The sequence below is a fragment of the Populus euphratica genome, unplaced genomic scaffold (genome assembly GCF_000495115.2).
Source record: "Populus euphratica unplaced genomic scaffold, PopEup_1.0 scaffold195.1, whole genome shotgun sequence".
Lineage (NCBI taxonomy): Eukaryota > Viridiplantae > Streptophyta > Magnoliopsida > Malpighiales > Salicaceae > Populus > Populus euphratica.
Genome location: NW_011500076.1, coordinates 231,223 through 238,902, shown reverse-complemented (window position 1 = coordinate 238,902; position 7,680 = coordinate 231,223). Strand labels below are relative to the sequence as shown.

At 30.3% G+C, this 7,680-nt stretch overlaps 1 long non-coding RNA gene across 1 annotated transcript; it reads left to right on the top strand.

Annotated features, from left to right (window-relative positions):
* The first annotated feature begins 739 nt into the window (after nt 1-739).
* Nucleotides 740-2,329, top strand: LOC105108648 (uncharacterized). The gene is made up of 2 exons (XR_839092.1): nt 740-893; nt 2,216-2,329. It is a non-coding gene; the product is annotated as an uncharacterized LOC105108648 (long non-coding RNA).
* The last annotated feature ends 5,351 nt before the right edge of the window (nt 2,330-7,680 follow it).

The following is a 7,680-nucleotide window of genomic DNA, read 5'->3' as shown; positions in this document are numbered from 1 at the left end:
TAGATTTTGTTTGTGTTGATATTAAAAAAATAAAAAAAATATTATTTTAATATATTTATAAATAAAAAATATTTTCCCTACCCGAATATTACCTGCCTATTAATCAAAGAGGAAGGTTATTGAGTGAATAAAGAATACATAGTACGTACAGTGACATAAAAAGAGCAAAAATAATTATGATTTGCAACAAGAAACACAAGGGAAACGATTATAAGCTGCAAATTTTACAAAGAATCATTCATCGTCCTTAAAAGCACATGTCCAAGAGGCAGCAGCAACATAAGGCAGCGCAACTGTGTCACATAGCAAAAAGATAAATAAATAGGTACACAGTGAATCATTATTTAAATAAAAATGGAAAAAAAAATGCTTAGTTACCATCCTGTGCAAAATTCATCACCCCTCTGCTTAGTTTTTTCTGGAGGAGGTGGTGGCTGTTGGTGGTGTTGAGGACCATATTTCATAGGGTAACAAACTGGAGGTGGTGCAACATAAGGACCGGCTTGGTAGTACCCTTGCACTGGTGGTGGATAAAACTGTGGTAGTGGAGGAGGAGGAGGAGGGGGAGGAGGATACACCTCCTGCTTTGGTGGATAATATGAAACAGGTGCTGGAGGTGGTGGAGGATATACTCCTGAAAAATTATCAATTTAGTAACCCATTTTGATTAACTTCCTAAATCGCATAAACAAAGAAAAAAAAGATTTTCACAAGCCGACCATAAATTCAATTACCTGCTCAAGCTTGATACTGGTTGTTGTAGTAACTCATTGTTGAAATCAAGATATGATATCACCTCTGAAAAACTTGTTTGGTATATGAAAAAACCAAATGAATGAAATAAAATATTGTGTTCTATAGAGTTGGCTAGTTGTTCTTTAAGGTCTTCGTCAATGGCGACTTCTTACATGCATGGAAAAACTAGACGACCTATCATGTTATGACAATTGGGATTTCTTTGAATAATTCAATCCATTTGTTCCAAGAAGCAATGTGGACTCTGTCGTCGTTTCCTAATTAACTTCCATGAAACTGGAAAATGTACAGAAGGTTCCTCCAAAATGATTCTTTAATTAGCCTGCCTCTAGATGGTCAAGATATGAGGTTTTTTTTCTTCAATTGATATTGTATTCAAACCTATAGTTTTTATAAGAATAAGGTGAAGGAGTTATAGATTTTCTCTTCTAGAAGCCTATGGTTATTTGAAAATATAATAATGGTTATTTTTAAAATATTTTTTATTTAGAAATATATTAAAATAATATTTTTTTATTTTTTAAAATAATTTTTTATATTAATATATTAAAATAATCTAAATATATATATATAAAAATTAATTTAAAAATAATAAAAAATAATAAAAATTTTAATACTTTTAAAATACAAATAACAAACATTCATTTAAATTGACAGCTTACATGACTTTCATTGCTATATGGTTTGATGTCGAAAGCCTTGAATTGCATGGAAAAGGGTGGCTCTCTTGTGTAATCCATATTTATTATTAAGCCATGCAATCAAATTAATCAAATTAATTTGAACTATATATTGCTATTTTTCTAATTAAATGGAAATATAATTCATTCTTTATAAATAAACCTGATTAACTTATTAATGATATTTTAATATTATTGATAAATTATGTGTGTATTTGTGATATTAATGGTAAATGTATATTTCTTTTCAAAGACTTGAATTTTGACACTGAAATAGAGAGCCCTTTTTTACACCGTTTCATTAGTTAATTAATCTCATAATTTAATTAAAGAAATTTATGTTCCATATAGATTTATTGATAATCCCACAGAGATTTGTGTTCTTGGATTATCCTTTGTTTATGTGCTTTACTTTTTTCTCTCTCTCTTTTTTTTCATGGAAAGGACTAAAAGCCATCTCCTTCTTTTAACATAAAACCTTTAATATATTAAAGATAAGAATATCTCTAACTCACCATATGAAAGATATCCCCTCCTTACTATATTGTTATGGCACAATCATGAAACCTAAAATTTTTCTTGATCAAGCTCGAAGATACTAAATCTAACTGTTTATTAAACTCATATATATATTTAAATTTAGTACTTAACTAAGCTCATAGATATTAAATTTAGTTACTCGTAAAACTTATACAAGCTAAGCTTAGTGTTTAATTAAATAAATAAATTTAGATTATTTTTTTATTATTTCTTTTAAAAAATTCAAATAAAAATAAAACATATTAATCTATTGGACGGGTGGTGCATAAGATTAAGAGGGCGGAAGAGGATACATCTGCTTGACTTTTACAAAGAAATGGCTGCTTCTTAATGCATGGAAAAACTTTAGGGCCTGTGGTGTTGTGACAATTGCCATTTCTTTGAATAGTTTCATCCATTTGTTCAAGGAAGCAACATGGATTCTGCTTTCGTATTAAAATTTCCACAAATTTGGGAAATAGACAGAAGGTCCCTCCAAAATTATGTTCACAATATGGGCCTTTTCTTTCGATTCATATTATATTTATACCTATAATTCTCATAAGAATGAAGAATGAAGAATGAAGAACTAGTTAAAGATTCTCTCTTTTAGAAGAATACTATTTAGATTAATTTAGTGTCATTATGAGTTTATATACACCTCAATTAACATTATGTGATTTCAAATTACTAGTTATGAAAGCCTCCAATAACCATAAAATTTATGAATATTGAGCTTGTAATCTCTAAAAATTAAACTTAGAATCTAATCAATTAAACTACAACTCTTAATTTTTTTTTTTAAATATACTTAATCTAGAATATGGCATGCCAAGCCTTGATGTAACCTTTATAAATAAAACTATACTACACCTTTTAATTTGTAAACAAAAACAAGATTAACTTATTAATTATAGTTTAATACTATTGAAAAAACTATGTTTGTATTTTAATAGTAATGGTGAATTTTTTTTTTAAGAGTTGAATTTTTAATTGTTGAAATTTTTTTAATATGATGACATTTTAAGAAAGAGTGACAATAAGATGGAGAAAACACTTTAACACCGTTTTATTTAATCATATCATTTAATTAAAGAAATCTATGTTCCCATAGATTTAGTACTGGAATTAAAGAATTATATTTTTGAACAAGATATTTATGCATGTGGATCATGCTTTGTTGTTGCCACTTATTTATTTTTATTTTTATGTTTTCTATTTTAACAATGTGCTTTGGGACTAATACCATAAAATTATCAAAATACCAATAACTAGTCATCTCAGTAGCAATCTCAATAGCAATAGATTATCTCAGTTTTTCAATAACTAGTCATCTCAATAGCAATAGATTATCTCAGTTTAACGATGGCAAACCTTGGGCTCAGCCCATGAAAATGTGAAATAACTATTGATATTAATATAACTTTTTATTTATTTATTATATATTAAAAAATAAATTTTTAAATCAAAATTAAAATTAATTGTAAAGAAAGAAAAAGTAAAGTAGGCTTGTAAAATTACAAAAAACTTTATTTTATAATTATAATTATACATAAGAAAAATAATAAAATATGCCCTCGAACAATTAAGAGAGTATCAATTTCACACCTAAACTATTTTATATATTAATTTTATCGCTAAACTATTTTGATATGTTAATTATACTTTTTGTTAGAATCATTTGATGGAAACATAATATTTAGAGAGTTAAGCATTTTCGGTTTTGTTAAAGAATAAGGACGAGGATGTAAATTTGTTCAAAGAAAAAAGATGATTAGTTTTTCCTGTTTTATAGCTATAGTCATTTATGCATTCTTTTTTCTTTGAAAGCAGTTTATCTTATCACAACACCTAACAAAATCAAAATAGGATGTTGATTTTTATCTTCTTATTGTATTTTTTTTTTATTATCAGGGTCTTCATCAATTATGCCCTCAAGAAATCACAATCACCGAATCTAATTTTTTTAGAGAAATCACCAATCCAACAAATCCTTGAACATAAATAACTCAACTGTTTCTTTGTGCCGTCATCATGCTAGTCTTTAATAATTTCATTACAAACTGTTACATATAGAAAAATAGTACCGTATGGATAATCCGTCAAGTAAGTTCTCAGGAACAACTGAAGGGGTCACACCGGTCCTGTTTAAAACTCAATCTCCTAAACAGAACTTCTTATACCATATCTATCCATCGTACTGTCTTTCAGATATATAATCATTTGCTAGCTTTGTTGTGGCTTTCCTTTACAAGTGATTTAGGGTATCCTGATTTTATACCTGATTTCTCAACATTTAAAGAGACTACTAATACTTAGATTTATCAAGATTGATCTTCATCAATTTTCACTCTCCATCTCAAATCATTCATATGATCGGGTGTTAAAAGTGTTCCAATTTTTGTCTTTCCTTAAGGCAATTAAAATTTCCCCACTTGATAGTTCAACACATGTAATTAGAAAATTATGTGAGACTTCTTCTTCTTCATCTCCATCAACCACCATGATTACCCTCAGATGCCTCTTAATCAGGCAATTTCTTTTTAATAATTCATCACAACTATTTTTTGTCTCAATCTCAACGATCAGACTATATCATTGCATCTGAAAATGATCAAATTAGCTGGTAACAAGTCTGAAATCATCCAAATTGCATTTCAAATGGTTAAGATTTGATCAAAATAATTTTGATCTCATTAACAACCCAAATTCAATCTCAGATTCAGTTTCACATAGGATCAGCTACACTGGATCTTTTTTCTCAACTTGCAGCTTAGCTCCAACATAATTTGGCTCGCTGCTAATGACTTGGCAAATGGGTCCCACTATGCTGACATGTCAGTTGAGTAGGCACTAACATGGCATGCCAACTATACATGCTGACATCATGCTTACATCATGATGATGTCATCCTCTATTCAAGTCAGTCACATGGGTCGGGTCATCTAGTACTCGGGTTGGGTTAGCTTATTTGGATGAAGAAAAAGCGTGGCACATGTGAGGCGTATTTGTGCTCGTGGACAGACGCTTCGCCGGTGTATATAAACGTATATGGCCATGTCCGACGTCTGATTTTCACATGATTTTCACTAGTGTGCTTGTCTCTTCCTCCTCTATATAGTGGTATGGTTAAAACACAATTTTGATAACTTTATTTTTGAGCAAAAATCAAACATCACTTTAAATCATGTGCTCTGACACCAATTATTGGGGAATCCAAACTAGTAATGTACTAATAACTGCTCATTAAAGGCTAAGCACACTTATAAAATATTTAACATGGTTCGGCAAACCGTCTACATCCATGGAAAAAACTATTATTATTATATAGGGAGAGAATAAGATTTTACAACAATGGAAGAGGAGGAACAATTCACTCTATTCTTCTCCCATCACTCATTTTTTTTCTTTTAGTAGTGTTGCAATGGTAATCATTGTTTATTGGCTTTGACAACTCACTCTATCTTATATTTTTCATATCTTTAATTGTATTCTCTCTCTCTGTTTCTTTCATTTTGATCTCAAATAATATCTCTATTTATAAACATCAATGATAAGATAACATAGCTATAAATTATGATATTAATGGTGACAACACATGAGTTGTACTATTTTATTAATGATTGGTGCAGCTATTATTGTATCTCTTTTTTTTGATAGGATGCAAATAATATTTTATAATTACTTATATTAATAGCAACAATTCTAACAAACTATAATTTTTTTATTTGTTATTCAACTTGGGAATAAAATATCCCTAGTTAATGTGTACTAAATGCCTAATTTATTTATTTTTTAAAAGAAACCTCCCCAATGATACCAGCGTTATTTATACACTTTGAAAGTTCACATGTTTCCTTTACAAGCTGAACAAAGAGATGTGGCAATTAAAGTCATTAATAGCATAGTTATAACATCCCACCCAGGTTGAATCTAGTTCAAGGCTCATGGGGTGAAGGTTTAGTTAGATCAAATTAATCATTAATTTAAAATAAAAAAACTTGAAATGATATTTTTTATGGTTTTAAATAAACCTAGTACTTTTATAAAATATTTTTAAAAAAATATTAAAAAAACTTTTAAAAATACCCTCAAAGATTAAGCTTGGCCATCAAAAGTTGTTGCACGGAGAAAAATATTAATTAAAGAGCAACGTGATTAAATGTCATACATGGTACGTACAGTGACATAAAAAGAGCGAAAATAATTATTATTTCCAGCAAAACACAAGGGAAACAATTATAAGGTGCAAATTTTACTTCATAGTCCTTCAAAGCACGCGCCCTAGAGGCAGCAGCAGCAACTGTGTCACGTAGGAAAAAGATAAATAAATAAGTACACAGTGAATCATTATTTAAATAAAAAGGGCCAAAAAAGAATCTCAGTTACCATCCTGTGGAAAAGTCATCATCCCTCTGACTAGTTCTTTCTGGAGGAGGAGGTGGCTGTTGGAGGTGTTGAGGACCGTATTTCATAGGGTCACTAACTCGAGGTGCCACACAAGGACCGGCTTCATAGTACCCTTGCACTGGTAATGGATAAGACATTTGAACACGATGAGGAAGCCCCTCCTGCTTTGGTGGACATGAAGTAGGTGGTGGAGGATATACTCCTGAAAATCATCAATTTAGTAAACCATCAATTGATTAACTTCCTAGATCACAGAAAAAAGGGAAAAAAAAGATTTTCAGAAGCCGAACATAAATTCAATTACCTGCGGAAGCTTGATGATTGTTGTTGTCGCAACTCATTGTTGAAATCAAGATATGATCACCTATGAAAAACTTGTATTTGGTATGTGGAAAAACCAAATGAATGAAATGAAATGAAATGAAATGCTTTATAGAGTTGGCTAGTTGTTCTTTAAGGTCTTCGTCAATGGCGACTTGTTACATGCATGGAAAAACTAACTAGACGACCTATCATGTTGTGACAATTGGGGTTTCTCCCAATAATAATTCAATCCATTTGTTCCAAGAAGCAACGTGGACTCTGCCTTCGTTTTCTAACTTGAATTGCATAGAAAATGGACAGAAGGTTCCTCCGAAATGGAACTTTTGTCTGCTGTTAGATGGTCAAGATATTGAAAATAATAATTGATCTTCTAATCAAAACGAGACAAAAAGTAGCTCAAAAGCCTTGAATTGCATAGAGAAGGGTGGCACTCTCCTCTAGCCCCCATATTTATTATATCAAGACACGCCATCAAATTAATTTGAACTATATATTGCTATTTTTCTAATTAAATGGAAATATAATTCATTCTTTATAAACAGAATCCTGATCAACTTAGTAACTGTATCTTAATATTATTAATGAATTATGTGTGTATTTGTGATATTAATAGTAAATCTATATTTCTTTTCAAAGAGTTGAATCTTGACACGAAAATAAAGAGACCTTTCTGAAATCGTTTCATTAATTAATCAATTAATCTCATAAGTAGCCCAGATACATGAATCAAAGGATTGAGCTTTTGAGCATGAGTCCCACAGAGATTCGTGCACTTGGACTGTCCTTTGTTTTTGTGCTTTACTTCTTTCTTTTCCTTTTGTTTTTCCTATTTTTCCGTTGGGTATTGGACGCATTACCATACTATCAGTCCAAGTATGTGGGGTCCCAAAACGACCGAACAGAATATAATAATAATAATAATAGCAGCGCTACGAGGGCATCCTATTATTATTATTATTATTATTATTCAAGTAGGTGCAGGTGGGCAACA